This window comes from Dromaius novaehollandiae, chromosome 3, assembly GCF_036370855.1.
Source record: "Dromaius novaehollandiae isolate bDroNov1 chromosome 3, bDroNov1.hap1, whole genome shotgun sequence".
NCBI classification, from domain to species: Eukaryota; Metazoa; Chordata; class Aves; order Casuariiformes; family Dromaiidae; genus Dromaius; species Dromaius novaehollandiae.
Window position 1 is genome coordinate 36,894,597 of NC_088100.1, and position 19,615 is coordinate 36,914,211.

A 19,615-nucleotide genomic window follows, 5' to 3' on the forward strand; every position below is an offset into this window, starting at 1 on the left:
CCCGGCGCGCTTCCCTCGGTGGGGAGACCCCCGCCTGCGAGTTTGGGGACGAAGCCAATGGTCTGTGTTGGTGTTGGCACGCGTTGCAGCGTGGCTGCCAGGTCCTTCACAACTGCTCAAGTGACACTGGCCGAGGGAAGGCCGCGGTGGCCTCCGGCAGGCATCGTCATCAAGGACTTTTGAAACGAGACTGCAGAGCTAAACCTGGAGGCTGTGACTGGGCAGCTAGTGAGTTTGGTGGAGGAGGAAAGGAAAAGGAAAAAAAACCCCACATTCTCCACCTCACTATTTAAGAAGGTGGGGAAGTTAGTTGGAAGAGAAAAATGATAACAAACTATAAAATATCCTAGAGCTTAAAACAAAATGGGATATACTGACAAAGGGATAAAAGTACTGTGAAAACTTGTGGAATATGTTTGAATTCAAAGGCAGGCCCCATTTACCAAAGCTGTGGCATTTTAGTCCTCAAAGCAAGAAGGTTTCAAGATGTCCACTTTTATTTCTTAAGGTGCCTACTATTATTTTTTCTTGTTACAACCTTTAATAACAAATCTAGCCAATAAAACTTTCTGAAGAGAGGAATGGAAAAAGAAGCAGCAGATATTGTCTACCTCATTTAACTTACTTTTGGAAGATGTTAGGATAGCGCAGTGATGAAAGCAGTGTAACAATTCGAACGGAACAGAACAGAATAGAATATTTCATATGAAAGCCATTATAATCTATCTTCATGGAAAGCCAGAAACATTTTAGAGAGGGAGACTGAGTCTTTGTACTAGCGAGAACTGTCTTTCCATTTTAGAGCATTCAAAATTAATACTCGTTGACAACTAAATAACTGTAGGAAACAGGGTAAGAGATCAGTTGTGTAAACCAACTTAATATATACAGGTACCAAATTTCCTCACTCTAAAATATAAACAGATATGTGAAAAAGTAGTTTTAATGCACTTCAACATAAAAGATTTCCATCCTAAAAAAAACTCATATTTTAGGAGGAAAAATCATGTCCATTTCAATGGAAAAGAAATTTTAATTCATGATTGTGTAAGAACGGAGAAGATTCTCAAAACTGACATGCATATTCATTGTGCACAAGAACTCTGAATATGCACAATCAAATTTCTTCAACATGTAATTTAATGAATAGGATAGGATGCAATCATAAACATGCTGGGATAAACTCCAGTAAAATAAGTGATGATGGAAGCAGATATTTTCAAAGGCATCTGGGAGACATAGACCTGACATGGAGTCTCCCATGCTGAGTAGAGGTTTTAATTTTTGACCCTAGTGTCACGGAAAACAGGCATGGGAGAAAGAAAAAGCCTGTGCATTTTCTAATTTTGATCATCTCCCTAATTGCACTTAATATTTTTGCCATATTAGCATTACTATTATGAAAGTGGTTTAAAAAAACAATGAAACTCCTGTGAATCATTTTTTAAATCCAGCCTCCTGTGGCTTTGTATAGCTCACCCTTGTGCTAAACAGCTAAAGCATATAATTCATCACAACAACGTTGGCAGAGAATCATTGCTGTCCTTCAGAAAGACACAGGGAAATGTGAGATAACAAAGACAGAATAATTCTATTGCTTGCAACTGGAGGAAATGTATTGCTTGTATCTGGCAGCCGGCCAGACCAGAATCTGAAATGCAGTTGCTGCTGTAAATAGGATGAAAGGGATTTATAATCCGTCTCTATGTCTGCTCTAGCTAAGAAAATTAAAAGCAGAGAAAGCAATTAAAAAACAAGAGAAAACATGAAAAAATGTGAAAGAGACTTTTTTGTGTTGATAATTCATAGACTAATTATCATGACTAACCACTGGGGGCTTGGTTAGCAACTAACTAATCATTAGTTACTGAATATAGGGAATAGAGCCTCTCGTTCAGAACAAATGACATCTATTCAGACTTCTCCATCAACTGCTCGAGCCAGAATAATGTTAACATAGTTACATCAGCTGCTGAAGTGGAATAGATTGCACTGTATTGGCATAGGGATTAATCGATGAAGGTTTTGAACCCGTTAATCTAAAACCTCCAAATAATGTATTTAAGATATTGTCCTCTATGTAACAGTTGATATAGTATAGATAAATGGTATCACATTTCAGATTCCCTTGGACAGGACAAATACATGATTCACTTGAGCAAGAAATAATGTTTTGTAGTTTTCCTCTGTCTCTCTGAAGCAAGACTGACACCTTAACTGCTTGCCTGGATGGGAAAGTTGTTGAAACAGAGTATTGCAGTAAAGATTTGGAGGGGGAAGTGGAAGGCTGTTATCATACACTTAAAAGGAATGGTCCGTAGCCCCATTTTTAACTGAGAAGAGGGCTGCTTTAAAAAGGAGGATGGAAACCTTTGAAAACTAAATCAGGTCACAGTGTCACACAATTTGATATTCCTAGAGGTACCAACATGGATACGGCTCACAGGCTTATTCAGATTAGTGGAATCCTTGCTCATTTAATTGTTTCATGTAAATATAGATGGAAAATCCCTAATGCACAGAAAAATGCTATTGAATTCCACTGCACCGTAGAAATGGCTGTGGCATACTGGGAGGGAACTATTATAATGGCTGTATCTAATGTGATGGATAAAACAGATTCTCTGAATTACCAGAACAAAATGGTGTTTGAATTTGGAAAGGGAAAATCTTCATGGTAATGTTCTGAGTACCATAACTTGGTGAAGGAGTGGGGACTTCATGAATGAACAATGATATAAATGAGAGAGTCAGAGTGACTTACTACTTGCTTTAACCAGGAGTAAGGCATGAGGTGGAGCTTCACTATGAGATTTAAACTTAGATACTCAATTTCTGCAAAAGATCAAAGGCTGATAAAACCAATCAGATGGAGTATGAAATGCCAAAGAAGGTTCCTTTTGGCCCCTTCAGCCTTCAGGTTTTCTAATTCTTTCCATCAAAATAGGCAATAATTTGATACTGTCTTGCATGTTGGAAACAGATGCATAAATGTTTAGATACGTCTGCATATATGTATACATATGCACATATATACATATATATGTACACATCAGACCTAGTAACTTGCATCCACATTGTTGCAGAAAAGCTTTTCAAAATCCAGGAGTGTTTACTGAAGTAGAGATTTTGGCTCAAATCAGTTCCCCTGATCTGGGTAGACAAGTGTGCGAGTTCGAGCTGCTATCTCTAATAGCCATCTAGATACTTGCTGCCTTTCTCCACTGCTATAAAGGCAGCCTATGATGTGACTAACATGTCTGTATTAGAGCATAAGTATGGGAATTTTAGGGGCCAACTGACAATCTTTTCCTTTAATACATGTTGGAATATTCTCTGGTATCCAAGATACATTGTGATGAATTGTAAGTATCAGCACTTACTTCCTTTTGCTGTCAATTGTCTGCAATCAAATCATCAAAATTTTTAAAATTCTAATACAAATAAAATTTAATGTCAGTCTGTTTCAATGCTATAAATATTTGCAGTCTCCTTTTGTGATTTTAATGCATTTGTCAAAATAAGCTGTGTTTGCACTGGAGGCTATCTGTTTTTCTTCCCATGTCCTTAACTATCTTGAGAAATGAGAAGCCTGAGATCACTTTCAAGCTTGACTCCCATGCCCTGGACTCTAAAATGACCTGAAATCTTTTCACTGTTCTTTTTTTCTCAAGTGCTCCTGAGTCATCTGCTCAGAAGTGGCCACTCACCTTTTACAATTTTGTTTTGTAATTCTTTTAAAGAATTTCTATTGGTGTCAGTTCTCATACTATGACTATCTGCAGCCCCCTGATGAGGATTTTCTTGCTCATTCTCTGGCTGCAATGGCATTAGGACTGTTATGGCATTACTGACATCCCTTTTGTGCCCTTGACAGGCAACAAAGAATGGGTTTCCGTGAACTGAGTTGAACTTGAAGAAGTATAAAAGAAGCACATTTGGCATTGTTCATGCTGAATTATTTTTAACAATACAATTTTCCAAGTCTGTGAAATGTTGAAATAGTGGGGGGAAAATATAGTGCAATTAAAAAAACATTTATGTGTACATCACACCACTGGTTTATTTCACAGATTTTGCCAATTTTTCAAAATTCTTTGTTTTAATACATCTGCTTTAATTTTATAGTACAACTTTTTTAATACAACTGCATTGTTGAGAAATATTAGATGAATGACCAAAGTTGTTTCTGGTGAACTATGGGAATATCATTTATTTGATGAACTAACACTTTCATAATAAAATAAAATATTCCATTCCTACAATATGAAGCCGTAACTGTTCACATTGTGGATATAGCTGTGTTTTAAACAAGGCCCCAAATTAAAACAGGGTAATTATCATTTATAGAGTAGCAACAAGTATCTCATAAGCAGTTTAAATAACAAAAAAGCCCAGTAAAGCCTGGGAAGGTGGAGAAGATACTGAAGAAACAACTATTAAATGTTTGATTACAAAAAGATTATGCGAAGGAGACATTTCAGTGAAGGAGATTTCCTTTCTCCAGTAGTCACGTGTTATTGGGAGGAAGATTTCATGCAGATTGTTCAAAATCTAGTAGTCTTCTATTAGATACTGTATTTGTTCTTAGTAGGCGTTAGTAAATTTTTTTCCAGCAAACCTTTTTTGAAGGACAAATATGGCATCTGTGGACTTGTTTCTGCTGCTTTTGCATAATTTACAATTTTGTATTCACAATATGTATATTAGTCTTTGACAAAAAAAAAAAAAAAATGTAATGACCAAATAATTTTGACATGTTCTTTAATCAAAAGCAGTATCGGCTGTTTCTGAACATTCGTCTCTTTTGACTTCAAACTTCATTTCTATTGCTAGCCTAGCAGATGAATTTTGTTCTGTCTGTTTAGTGTTTAGTGTCTGTTTAGGGTTTAGTGATATAAATTATGTTGTAGAGAAATAAGGCCAAATATATCTTTGATATGATGCCAGTGAAGAGAATGCGTGTTATATCAAAATAAATTTGGCCTCAGTGTTTAATGTGACTGCTCTGAAAACCTTTTTATTGCCCCAGTTAGACAAACCTTGTATAAGGCTTAAGAAAAAATTTCTTTTTCTTAAAAAAAATCTTCACTCAAATGAAAACATATCTTGATTATTAGGGTTAGACTCATGAAGAGACCTAGGCAATTCACACCACTTCTGGGTACTTGATCATATCATCAAAATTTTATTAATTTTTTAATGCAAAATGGAACACTTTTGGTGAGGGGGGAAGAGTGCACACATCTCAGCCCACTGTATTATATATCGCAGACTTTGGGGAGCAGAAGGTAGGGATTTGTACTCGCTCAACTAGAGGAAGGAGTTGAAACTTGGGTCCCCAGGTTTTGACTCTGGTTGCACTTCCCAAATCAAACTTGTTAAGGGAACGTAGGTACATAGACGTTATCCATGAGGTATTTCCCAACCTGCCCATCACTGCCAAGGTTGAGGTGCTTCTGAGCAGAACGAGTGCCTTGGGAACTTTGGGCACCACCGGGTTAGAACAGGGATTTGGAGATTTCATTCTTGAATTAATTACCTGAATTCATTAAAATCCCACTTAGGGTTAATCTGAGCCTTTACAGCTTGAATATATATAAAGCCTTGCAATGTAGGCACCAGCTTACTGGAGTTCTCTTTATTGGAATTAAATACCATTAAACCAACATCCTCTTCATCTTCCCATTTTCAGGATTTGCAGTAATTTAACTTTATATTGTTTTAGCAATAAAAGCTAGAATAATCTGTTATTCATATTGTGCCTCTATATTGTGTTTCAAAGATGCTTTGATTGATGAAGAGTGCTTTATGGGTGTTTTTTCCTTTTCCATTTTTATAACTGAAACTGTCAATCCTTTTAAGACCTTCTAAATAATGAGATCAATCACTGTAGTCAGAGTAAAAGGAAGGACCATGACTGAGCCAATACTGGAAAGCAGCTTAACAAATTAACAGGGAAGAAATATTTCAGATAGTCAAAGCAAAATCCTGGCCTGCTCAGACAGGTTTAAGGGCTGTCTGAGGGATGTTTAGAAAGGCCAACCTTAGGCTCAAGAGGCTAGTCCTCCAGGAAACCCGTATCATCAATAAAAAGAGAGAGAGGCCCATAGAGAGCATGTGAATTAGGTTCTACTCTCACTTGCTTTATTTCTTCCTGTTAACCACACAGGGAACCTGAAGACTATCCTTCTTTTCTTAAAGCTAGCCTTTAATACCTCTTTCTCTAGCAGCCCAACACTGTGATATGAGCTGTCTCCCTGCTGGATTCACCATCTTTAATGTGGTAAGCCTGTTATTGTAAGATGAGGGAAGGAGGTGCTGGGGAATATCTACTATAGAAAAGATTGGATTTGTAGCTCCTCCTTTCTTTTTCTCCTGCACCTTTCAGGGTCACGGGCTTACTGCAGTTCTGGGGCTGGAGAAGGGGAAAATTTGCAATTGGGCTCTAAGTCCACTTGAGTTAAAATAATAATAACAATAAAAAAGATAAGAAATAGTGATCATTGGGGTTTCAGTGCAGTTTATTCCTTGGGTACTACCAGGAAATATCAATTTGGAGAGGAAAGTAGCATCACCTTTCTGGGCCTCTGGTGAAACTTGTGAACTGAAATGCTGTATTTAGTTCTGGTGCCCACTCCTGTAGAAAGGTTCTGAGAAATGGAAAAGGCTTCACAAACTCATTTCAAGTATCACTGGAGGTCTATAAAACTCTGTTACAGAGAGAGACCTAAAAGAAAGTTCAATAAAAATGAAGGTTAAGAGATCATTTGATCATGAGTTATGTTGCTTCTGATGGTAGATCGCTTTTAGTCTAGCAGTAAAAAGGTATAATGAAACTTAGTGGTTAGAAGTTGGAGCTACTTCAAAGAAGTAAGAAAGTGCACATTTTTAACAGTGAAAGGAAGTGCTTTTACCCAGATTAACTGAGGAAAAGAGATGTGGGAGTTTAAGTCATGACTGCCCCCAGCTGTCTGCTCTGCCCATCTGCTGCAGGTTACTACTCTTAAAACAGCTTGGAGAAGGAGAGGAGGGGCTGTATCTCGGATACTTCAGAGCAAGTCTGGCATTTTTAGTCAAACCCACCTTCACTGGTGACTGAAGCTATTATTCCAGGAAGTGGGAACTGTATCACACTAAATTACCATAGCAATATTTGCCAGAACTGGTGGGTTGTGTCCTCATTATGCTGTAAGAACAACCTGTAAGGCCTGGTTGACTAAGTGTCAGTTGATGAAATAGTTACGATGAAACAGGCTTTAGCAGTTAGTTATCAAAAACAGGATGCTGAAATTAGCTGACTTTGTGCTTTGAAATGGGTACTAGCTCATAGGTCATTTCCAGGCTGCAACAGCCTCTGTGACAAAGATACTTGCATACCTATGACAGGAACATAATCAGGTACTGATTTTTTGAACATACCATATAACTGAATGCATGATATGATATATCATGCATGATGTAGGAACACGGACATGGGCCAGCAATGTGCCCTTCTGGGAAAGAAAGCCAACAGTGTCCTGGACTGCATTAGGAAGAGCATTGCTAGCAGGTCAATGGAGGTGATCCTTCCTCTCTACTCAGCACTGGTGAGACCACATTTGGAGTGCTGGGTCCAGTTCTGGGCTCCCCAGTACAAGAGAGACATGAACATACTGGATCAAGTATGAAGGGACTGGAGCATGGGACATATGATGAGGGGATGAAAGAGCGGAGGCAGTTTAGCCTGGAGAAGAGAAAGCTTAGGGGGGGATCTGATCAATGTGTATAAATGCCTGATGGGAGGGAGTAAAGAAGATGGAGCCAGACTCTTCTCAGTGGCGCCCAGTGACAGGACAAGAGGCAACGGGCACAAATGGAAATACAGGAAATTCTGTTTAAACATAAGAAGAAAATTTTTACTGTGAGGGTGGTCAAATGCTTAAGCAGGTTGCCCAGAGCGGTTGTGGAGTCCCCTTCCTTGGAGATCTCAAAACATAACTGGGCACAGACCTGGCTGACCTGCTCTAAGTGACTCTCTCTGAGCAGATGATCTCTAGAGATGCCTTCCAGCCTCAATGATGCCATGCTTGTGTGATTTCAAAAGGCATATTATCTGCAGGTGGTGCTGTGGCTGACAACTTACATTGCTAGATGATGATTCCTTCCTGTGTTTTTGGTTGGTCAGCAATCACGATAGCTCCTTGCTATTTTGCCTTAGTAAAAGAAATCTATTTGGCAGTTGTAGTGATGAATCTTGTTCATGGTGGGTTGACTGAGGTTCTTGCAAAATAGGAAAACAAGCTTTGAAAAGACTGGTCCTTACAGATTTTTTATAATTTGAATTCTCATCTATGCAATGTTTTCATTAGGACTTTTCACTATAGCATCAGTACCCAAATGCTGTTGATAAACCTGTGAGGATTTCTCCTGATGGGGTTCCTTCTCAGTGTCTCATTGTGTTTTAGGACTCAGCCCCATATCTAGAAATCTGATCATGTATTTTGGTCTTAGGTGCATGATCTTGCATTTGGTCATATTAACAAACCTGGTCATGTTTTTATTTCACCAAGACATTTTGTATAATAGAACTGTTCCCTTTTTTGTTTTCCACATTATCAATTTGTGAGTCACATCATTGTAAATTTTACCTGCAGTAATGCCACGTTTTCATGAAGATGATTGATAGATGTATTGAAAAGACTCACCCCAAACCAAATCTCACAGTAGGATATCACAAAATGTGCTATCACTTGGGACAAAGATACTGGTGGTTGTATGACCTGGTAGTTAACCAGTTTAAAAAAATCATGTAATACGTGTTGCATGGATTTTGTTTGGAGTTATTTTTAATGCAAGATTATGTCATATGTTTGGTAAGGACATTATTTCAACCACAATCTTCATTATCAGTCAAATGCTTCATCTCATTAAAAACAATAATGAATGTTTTTGACAGTCCTAGTTCCCAGGAAACCATGTACACTGATATTAATAAATCCACAATCTGCTAATTCTTTCATTGGCATCCCTATCAACATTTCCACTGGTTTGGCTGAGATCACTTGCTAGCTAAACCTGCCTGTAGTTACCCAAGCAATTTTACTTATTGCATTAAAATACTGGCTCAACATTAACTTGTTTCTGTAAAAAGTCCAACGTTTAAATTATTGAAGTATAATAGGCAAGTGACCTGACACAGGAGGCACAGGAGTTTTGTGCAGAATATTGCGTTCTCAGGTTTTTAACCCTTCTCCGCTTCCTTAAGGGCAACTGAAGCGCTTACGTTAAGAATGGTGGCGTTGCACCTTGCAGCAGGAGAGGCCTCATTGCCCCAAGCACCCGGGCCAGCAGCGGGGCCCGGCCGCAGTTGTGCGCGGATGCTCTAGAGGGAGCTTCGACACCGGCGCAGGCGCCGCATCCAGCCCGGGCGCCGGCCGGGGGCGATCCGCCGATTCCCTTCGGATCTCCGAAAGGGAAAGGAGCCATTAAAGGTGATGGAGGGATTCGAAACAGCTTTGTCCCGTCTCTAAATCCTTCATTGTACTTTTGCTCTAAATAGCTTTTTAAGTTGGCTTTATTGGTGGGCTGCTTCCTTTTGCTTAATGAGAAAAAACTTTTTGTCTGGTGCTGTTTATCTTTCCTTAAAATCCTTGTGTTTACGGCAAGCAGCCAGCATGCATGGAGGAAGTTTTCGAGGCAGTGCAAGGGTGCAGTCTCGTTCATGGAAGATACGCGTAGAAGTTCTATAAACTACTTTGAATATCTCAACCTCATAGCTTAAAATATGCCCACACCTGTACCAGTAAGAAGCTCCCTCATCTTGGCCCTGTGCAGGTGGGTGGAGAGCAGGCTTGGGGTGCGACGCAGGGCCCAGGCCTGGACTGGCACCCTGCCATCCGGCAGGGAGCTGGGCAGTACGGGGCCCCTTCTGGTGGCACTGCAGCCAGTTGCCATGGTCTGCCCGCTTGCACACTGTTAAACTCTCTTAGCTTCCCACTGGATGCTTAATGCCAAATGTGAGAGTCTGATGGAGTCAGGGTTGGAGTATTTCCCCTCTCCCAGGGGTTTGGTTGCCAGGGCTCAGAGCCAGTGCAGCCGAGGGTGGACCTGTCCCTCTGGTGTCATGGGGGGCTCCCAGGCAGCCGGCAGGGAGGCTGGGGCTGATCTCCTGCCCTCAGGAGCCGCTTCTGGCCAAGGCTGTCATGCCAGGCCTGGCATCGCAGCCTGGCCTGCGCCTGGCCATGGGCTTGCTGCTTCACACGTGGATCCATGGACAAGGTGTCCTGGCTTGGCTCCAGCCTGCCCCTCTGCTACAGACCAGCTGGGCGACCATGAGGCTTTGGGCTGGCCCCGTTAGCACGCCTGGTCTGGCCCTGGCGGCCTTGCTCTGAGCTGTGGGGCTCAGCCCTGGCAGCAAGGTCCCACCACCCCACTGTCACCCTCAGCCCCTGGCACCCTGACCACGTGGTGCCCTGACGGAGTGCACTCTGAACAAGTTCATGGATGATGCCAAATTGGGTAGTGTGGTCTGTACACTGGAGAATGGGGCTGCTACTGGGCAAGTAGCAGCTAGGAAGTACTTCTTCAGAAAAGGCCCTGGAGGTCCTGGTGGAGAACGTGAGTCAGCAGGGTGCCCTGGCAGCAACAAAGGTCCTTCGCCTACTGGGTGGCATTAGCAAGACTGTAGCCAGCAAGTCCAAAAAAGCAATTCTTCTCCTCGAGCCTGCACTGTTTGAGACAGCATCTGGAGGGCTGTGTCCAGTTTTGGGATCTCCAGTACAAGAAAGACTTTGACAAACTGGAGTGAGTCCAGCATGGGACCACCAAGCAGGTCAGGGGCTGGAGCACAGGATGGACAAAGAGAGGCTGAGGGAGCTGTGTCTGCTCAGCCAGGAGAAGAGAAGCCTCAGAGCAACCGTGGTGCTGTCTACAGCTACTGGCTGGGAGGGTGCAGAGAAGATCCATCCAGACTCTTCCGTGGAGGAGCACAGTGGAACAAGAGGAAACTCGACATATGGTGCAACATGGGAAATTCTGATTAGATATTAGGAATATTGTTCACCATGAGGGTGGTCAGGCACTGGGACAGGTTGCCTAGAGAGGCTGTGGAGTCTCCGTCCTTGGAAATATCCAAAACTTGAGTGGACACGGCAACCTGAACCGGTTGGTCCTGCTTTGGGCAGATTGTTTGATGAGCTCCAGAAGTCCCTTCCAATCTAAATTATTCTATGAGTCTGTGACTCTAAAACTGTGCCTGTATCCAAATCGCCAATGCTCCCTGGCCTGTGCGGGGACTGCTCAGGAGAGTGCTAGTTGATTAGGGTGAAAACCACTCCACTGACCACTGCAACAATTCAGCAGTTAAGGAGACCAAGTTCCAATGTTCATGCCTGGACTCTGCAATGGTTCAATTAAACAGACATAGTTTTTAGAAATAAAAACATAAAATATAAAATATAAATAGAAAATAAACACTCTGCTTTATTTAAATACATAAATACTGTTAACATGTTCTTTTCATTCATTCTCATTTATGGCAGGAGTTATAAATGTGAAATCCTGATCCTTCCAAGGCTGGATTTTGGACAGGTATAACTGAAGATCACCCAAATCTTTTGCACACAGAAGACAGTATTTACTACATATGTATATATTTATGCAGGTTTGTTGGATAACCAGGAAACTGCAGATCTTCCTTGTGCCTTCCAAGATCACAGTGTCATTCCTAGAGGGGGACAGAGTCCAAAGCAACTGAAAATGTGCTGTGATCAGCCTTTCTCTGTTTAATCTATTAGTCACTCAGCTGTATAATGTATTATCTGACATACAGTGATAAGCAGCTTAGCTCTCTGAGATCATATTAAATATGTTCAGTTTAGCCTAATTTGGCAGTGCACCATGAGGATGTGCCCTGATGTCTGTCTGGGACCCTTTCGAAATCACAGCAGCTCTGTGCAGGGATAGGGACCCTCCTGCATGGTTCACGGTCTTGGAGGAGGAGAATGTGTTCGAATTGTCTGATCCTTCCTTTTTTTTCTAAAATGCTTTTTTTTCAGCTCCTGTTCATGCACTTAAGAAATGAAACATTCCAGTGAACCCATGCCCTAGAAAACAAAAATATCCCTTCAGTAATTCATCCAGAAGTTTGTAGGTTATAATGGAACTGCTTTGATGTCTTGTTTAATGAGTTCTGTCTGAAAAAGACATTTTAAAAAGAATTCCTACCCTTTCTGTTTTCCATACTTAAAAATATATTTTGTTATTATTTTGTTAATATTTCATTGGAAGTTTGACAATCACATCTACTCCCTATATTCTTTTTTTCATTACTGAAAATTCATATCACCTGGAAAAAAGCCTGAATAATAAAGCTATACTTAGGAAAAGGTGCAGGGATTGTACTGACTCCCTTCCAGAGGCAGGAGTCCATTTCTACCCCTTCTCTTCAATCTGCTGAAAGGCCTGACACCAATCCATGGGTGAGGTAGCAGTCTATGCCTCTTTTTGACACCTCTCTGAGGTTGAAGGGATAAAGACTCTCTGTAATGACAGATCCTCTAAGCCACATCGCCACTGTGGCTCCCACTGTTACTGGCACGGATGTGTGGACTCCTTCGGCTGTTCAGGGAGCTCCATCTGCAGCTCAGTAACTGCAGGCTGGATTTTAACTGATAGATATAAATAGATTTGATGTGGATGATGAGTGTGATAGTCATCCCTAGACAGGCACTGCCATGAAAAAAGCCCCCATGGCTTTTGGGGGGGGGAAGTGGGGACAAACTGAGTTGGAAGGAAGCAGTCGAGGCAGCTGTAAAGCTCAAGAAAAAGTATTAAGTGATATAAACGTTAGCTAAATACAATAAATACAGCATTGGCTAAAATGCAGTTCCACCAGTAATGGTGAGTGACTGAGGTAAGAATTGCCATACACTGCTTGTGGCAGGAAAAGGAGAACAAACACAAGTTTCTGCTTTTTTGCTTTACTTTTCTATTTGTTCTTTGCATATTTTTAAACACAGCGACAGCCTTCAGATCATCAGCTTTAAGGAAAAACTCTGCTCAGTCTTTTACATTTAAATTCTACAATGTCACAAAAGTCTATTTTAACGAGGTTGCTTGTACTCCTTTTGATGGGAAATTACATTTGACATTGGAGTTAAAGGTCGCATAACCCCAAACAAGATGGGTGCCCATGCTGAGAAAACTGAATGGATCTGTGCAATTTCCACAGTGTTTAAAATTAACCTCGTTGCATGACTGGCTTACATTTCTAATCCGATATATCAGAGTCTAAGTATATCCCTTGAAGACAATTGCTTTCCATGCAAATAATCACTGCAGACTAAAAATTAGTAAAAAATGTAAATTACGAAAGAAAAACATTAAATTAAATTATAGGGAAAATATCATCTTGCTGGAACGTTGACCTGAAATTGCAGAAATAGAAGACACCTGCAAGACAGAGAAGGTAAAAGGGAAAAAATAAATAGAGAAAGAAGAATGTCTGAATATATATTTACAGAGGGAGATTTTCTGAAGCTGTCAGCAATTTCTATCAAAGATCTAGCTTCAGAGGCATCACTGTTGGCTTTCAAACATTTTATATTTTATCACTCCATTTTAATCTTTAAGTATGAATGGAGTCTCTGGATGATCAGCGGGAGCTATGAATCATTCATTATAAATAAAATGAACTTTCTATCTTTTTCATTAAAATAAACAAATAGGAAATAGTTTCCAAAAACATTGGAACAGCAAAACCTTTAAAAAATGAATATTTAAGGAAATGCTACAAATAAATACTAAAGAAATCCTACAGTGTCAGAGAAAGAAGCAAAAAGTAGAGAACTGAGGTTAAGACTGTACATAGTTTTTCCATTTTCTCCCCTGGTTTGCTAAATTCTTGAAGAATTTAAAAATCATAAAATGTGTTATGTAGGCAGATGCAATTACCATTTAACAAGTCCATACTAACATTTTGTATAGAAGAGAGCTGCTTCTCTGCAAGAATCAGCTCCACAGCTCTAAAAACATTTGGGAACAATCTTTCATTTCCCATATTACTGCCAGGCATTAATTTCCATGTGACAGACAAAAAAAAAAAAAAAAAAAAAAAAATTGCTTAACTGACAAAGGTTCCTATCTCTGCTGTAATTCAGCAAGGTCCAAACATGGAAGAAATATTATAACCCAGTTCACTTAGTTTTATTTATTTGTTAATATAACTTGGACCAAGAACTATAAATAGTCCTTAGTTCCTGGGGAAGTTCATGGCATTGTCTTTGATCAGCTTCACAAGAAATTTGCTGTGTATTCCTAGGGGTTTTATTCTTAATACAAGAATACCAGCCTGTGAGAGAAACCAAATCTTCAACTGTTACCTTCATTAAATGCAAGTCCCATTAAAATCAGTCTCATCAGTTCAACATCTACATGCAGCTTTCAGACAAACATGTCTGACAACCCAGGCTTGAAGTGACAGCAGCATGAAGGTATCATGAAGATATCACTGGTAAAGCTGAATCTGAGCAAGATGGAGATGTCTGTAGTTGTGAAAAACACACTCAAAAATTATCTACTGCCTGTCATGCTCCATGGCTGCATCTCAGTGAATGGCAAAATGGAATCATCCCAAAAGAAATATCAAAAGAGAGACTGCGTATTAGAAACTGCTTTAAAAAAGATGTACCTGCACAAGGTCAGCTGCAAAACTCATTGTCAACCCTGGCTTCTTAGCTCTTCAACCAGTGCCTCGCCACTAGGTCTTGCTGCTTCCTATGTAAGGTTTGTATGGGCTCACATTCACACTTGCAAGGTAACCACTATTCATATCCTAAAGAGAAATCTGCTGTTTGAGTTCGCATGGTTCACAGTTACTATCTGAAGGCCTGAAACTGCAACCCATTTTATTGAGTATCATTCATTCACACAGAGAGTCACATTTATTCCACTGAATGCTACTTGCCTCGGTGAGGAATAAGGATTGCAGATACAGGCTTTAGTGATTATAAGGGGACACTGGCAAAGGAATTGAAACGAAGAAACCTGAACTGGCACCATGGGCATATGAAACATATTTTTCCTTTCTGTGAAGTGTTCCAGGAGGTCTTTGCTGAACCCTTGCCAGGCTTTCATCCACTGATGACATGCGGGATCTCAGGAGGAACTCTCAGCACTTGCCTCCAGTGCAGGCTACTCTGCAGTCCAAAGCTCTGAGAAAGGGTCTGTTGTGTGGGGTGATACAAAAATATCTCAGATGAGGTTTGCATCCAGATTTGGGCTGAGCCACCCATACGCACAAGAGCACATACAAGAGTGGAGAGCCTGGCTACAGCAATCCTCTCTAGCTGCTTCTTTCTTCTTCGCCTATCCCAGCAGAGCTCCTCAACGGTTGTGACGCTCATTTCAAGCTGCTACAGCTTCCACATCCACATTTGGGTTAAGGACCCCAATTAGTGGGGGTCCTACCAAGCAAAATGAGTCCCACTGATTGTGGAAGAAGAAAATGAGATGAGAGAGGTAATCACTGCCTGGTAGTTTCACCAGGACAAGCATGCGCACCAGCTAGTTAAGTGCCAGCAGTGGGCAAGAACCCCCTCACCAAATTTACCAGAACTCACTAAATCCTTTGGTGCTTTCAGAAACAGCCTTTTCACCACCTACCAGATGCAGCCCAGCAGGAAGTTTGGGGCAGCAGAGGGGAGTCCGGGCTAATCTGGACAGTCTGGGTAGTACCTGCTCAGGAGGGTAGCTCTGGGTGCTGATCCTGCTCAGCCCTGTGCCAATGGGATGATGCTCCTCAGCCTCAGAGAAGTTAAGGACAGCACAGCAGCCTGAGTTAATGCATACGGCATTTTGGATGCTGCATACATCCTGCTGTTATGCAGTTGAGCACTTGATATACACACTCTACAGCCCCCTTAAATGGTGCTGAGGAGCTGAACAAATATTATGAGGGCATCAGGAATTATGCTAGGCTGATCGACGATACAGGTTGGTACCCTGATGTGGATTCATTTTGGAAATGTTTCAGGTCCTTTGGCTGGGAGCAGAAAAGGCCTAGAGATAGGGCCTTGAAGGAAGAGGGGTCCAAGAGAGCTGATTAATATTCAAGGATCACTTCCTCCAAGCTCTAGAGTGGTGCATCCCAATGAGCAGGAAGTTTAGCAAAGGGGGCAGGAGACCTGCATGGATGAACAATGATCTATAGCAAAGCTCAAACAGAAGAAGGAAGTGCACAGAAGATGGAAGCAGGGACAAGCTACTTGGGAGCATGAACATTGTCAGTGTGCAGGGATGCGACTAGGTAAGCCAAGGCCCATTTGGAATTGAACCTGGCGAGGTATGTCAAGGACAGCAAGAAGGGCTTCTTTAAATACACCAGTAACAAAAGGAAGACTAGGGAGAACATGGGCCTGCCACTGAATGGGCAGAGGCCCTGGTGATGACAGATGCCGAGAAGGCAGAGATACTGAATGCCTTCTTTGCTTCAGTTTTTACTGCTAAGGCCAGCCCTCAGGAATCCCAGACCCTGCAGACAAGAGAGAAAGCCTGGAGAAAGGTAGACTTTCCCTTAGTTGAGGAGGATCAGGTTAGAGATCATTTAGTCAAACTTGACACCCACAAGTCCATAGGCCCTGATGGAATCCACCCACAAGTGCTGAAGGAGCTGGTGGACGTCATTGCTAGGTCACTCTCCATCATCTCTGAAAGGACATGGAGAACAGAAGAGGTGCCTGAAGACTGGAAGAAAGCCAGTGTCACTCCAGACTTCAAAAAGGACAAGAAGGAGGACCCAGGGAACTACAGGCCAGTCAGCCTCACCTCCATCCCTGGAAAGGTGATGGAACAGTTCATCCTGGATGCCATCTCTAAGCATGTGGAGCAAAAGAAGGTGATCGGGAGTAGTCAGCAGGGATTCACCAAGGGGAAATCATACTTAACCAATCTGATAGCCTTCTACAATGGGATGACTAGCTGGGTAGATGAGGGGAGAGCAGTGGACGTTGTCTACCTTGACTTCAGGAAGGCTTTTGACACTGCCTCCCATAACATCCTCATAGGCAAGCTCAGGAAGTGCGGGTTAGATGAGCAGACAGTGAGGTGTATTGAAAACTGGCTGAAAGGCAGAGCTCAGCGGGTTGTGATCAGTGGCACAAAGTCTAGTTGGAGGCCTGTAGCTGGTGATGTCCCCCAGGGGTCAGTACTGGGTCCAATCTCATTCAACTTATTCATCAATGACCTGGATGAAGGGACAGTGCACCCTCAGCAAGGTTGCTGATGATACAAAACTGGGAGGAGTGGCTGATACACCAGAGGTCTGTGCTGCCATTCAGAGGGACCTTGACAGGCTGGAGAGTTGGACAGAGAGGAACCTCATGAAGTTCAACAAAGGCAAGTGCAAGGTCCTGCACCTTGGGAGGAATAACCCTACGCACCAGTACAGGCTGGGGGTTGACCTGGTGGAAAGCAGCTCTGCAGACAAGGATCTGGGGGTCCTGGTGAACAAGTTGACCATGAGCCAGCAATGTGCCCTTGTGGCCAAGAAGGCCAATGGTATCCTGGGTTGCATTAGGCAAAATGTTGCCAGCAGGTCGAGCGAGGTGATCCCCCCCCTCTACTCAGCCCTGGTGAGGCCACACCTGGAGTCCTGTGTCCCATTCTGGGCTCCCTAATAAAAGAGAGACATGGAACTACTGGAGTGAGTCCAGCGGAAGGCTACTAAGATGATTAAGGGATTGGAGCATCTCTTATACAAGGAAAGGCTGAAGGAGCTGGGACTCTTCAGCCTGGAAGAGAGAAGACTGAGAGGGGATCTTATCAATGTGAGTAAGTATCTGAAGGGAGGGTGTAAAGAAGATGGGGCCAGACTCTTTTCAGTGGTGCCAAGTGATAGGGCGAGAGGCAACGGGCACAAACTGAAACACAGGAAGTTCTGTCTGAACATGAGGAAAAACTTCTTTACTGTGAGAGTGACTGAACACTGGAACAGGCTGCCCAGAGAGGCTGTGTAGTCTCCTTCCGTGGAGATATTCAAAAGCCGTCTGGACACAATCCTGGGCAACGCACTGTAGGTGACCCTACTTGAGCAGGGGGGTTGGACTAGATGATCTCCAGAGGTCCCTTCCAACCTCAACCATTCTGTGATTCTGTGACCTAGATTCCATTAAAAATGTTGCATCCAATTATGCTATGAAGCATATCATAATATGATATGTTATGATATTCCTTCACCAGCATATCCACTGTGGTGAGACTAATATTTCCCAGACCTGCAGTCATCATCATTAAAAAGTTAATATCGAGTCCAAATTATCTCATGTTATTTGAAATAGAACTACTTATTTTTTAAGTGAAGAAAACAGGCTGGGCATCATCAGTTATTATGCACTTAGGGTATGAAATAGCTGTTGTATCATATATGTCCCTTTGTAGTTAAATGACAACACTTTTTATAAAGCTAAGGAAGTCATTCATAATAAATGAGGTTTTTGGTTGTAGCTTCTTTTTCAGGAGTTCCCTAGAAGCAGTTTACCTTGACGAATTCATGTCTAAAATAGGTTATGATTTAAGCAGGTATGCTCTATAAAATAGACCAGTTTGCATGCATTGCTCTTGTAAACCTTAAGATTTGACATGTATTTCTATTTGCTATGCAACCTCCTTAATCATTTTAGCTTTTAAATTTTAGTCCAAGCTTCAGTATTTTTACATAGCCCAAGGTGCTCTCACATTCATCACCAAAAGCATCTAAGACCAAAAGGTTGCTGTTAGGTTTAGTAACATAGTTGCTTGGCCATACCTTTATGACTTATTTAATATCTGCTATTCTGAACATAATTCTAGTTCAGTCCAGCTGCATTTACAAAAAAAATCAATAATAGCTTTGACATGCTTACTCCTGCCATGCCATTAGTACAGCACATTTGACCCTGCTGGCTGCGTGATAGGTCTGTTGCTTAGTGAAACAGAAAGAGCATGTATCTTGAAAAGTCTGGCCCACACATTTTGATGAATCAAGCAAATAATATTTCTTGCAGCAAGATGAATTCCGCTAACCTCTCGTAACTCCTCATTTGGCTTGCCATGTTTGTTTTACAGATTTCCGATGAAGACCAGTTGTGTTCCTTTCACCATCCTTTTTCAATTAATTTAAGAAAAGGGGGTGAATTCGTTTTTTGTCCTTACTGTCCAAGTCATGCTCTGAATAGTCTGGAAGCAGTCCTAAACTGTGTCTTCACTGACAAAAGTAATAAATACCTATTGTGTGTCAACCAGCAGTTCTCCCATTGGAAAAACATGGACCCAAAGCATGTTAATTGCACTGCAATGAAAAGCAGGCAAGGTCAAATGTGACCGGGGGTAATAGTACTCAGTTCCCAGCTATCTTCTGGAAAGTGCTAAAAATGCCACTTCGGTGGCACTTTTCACCACTTCAGACTTCAGAACCGGACAACAGTTTTAGGTGAATTATCCCACCATGAAAATTATCACCTTTCAACTCTTCCACCCCAAGTACTTTCACGTCAACAGAAAAGAAGCCTCAGATAGCTCTGAGAAGGAATAACAGCTGCATTAAAGATTCGATCTGGGAAGACAGGTTGCAAAAACAGGACATGGCTACAGCAGTGTG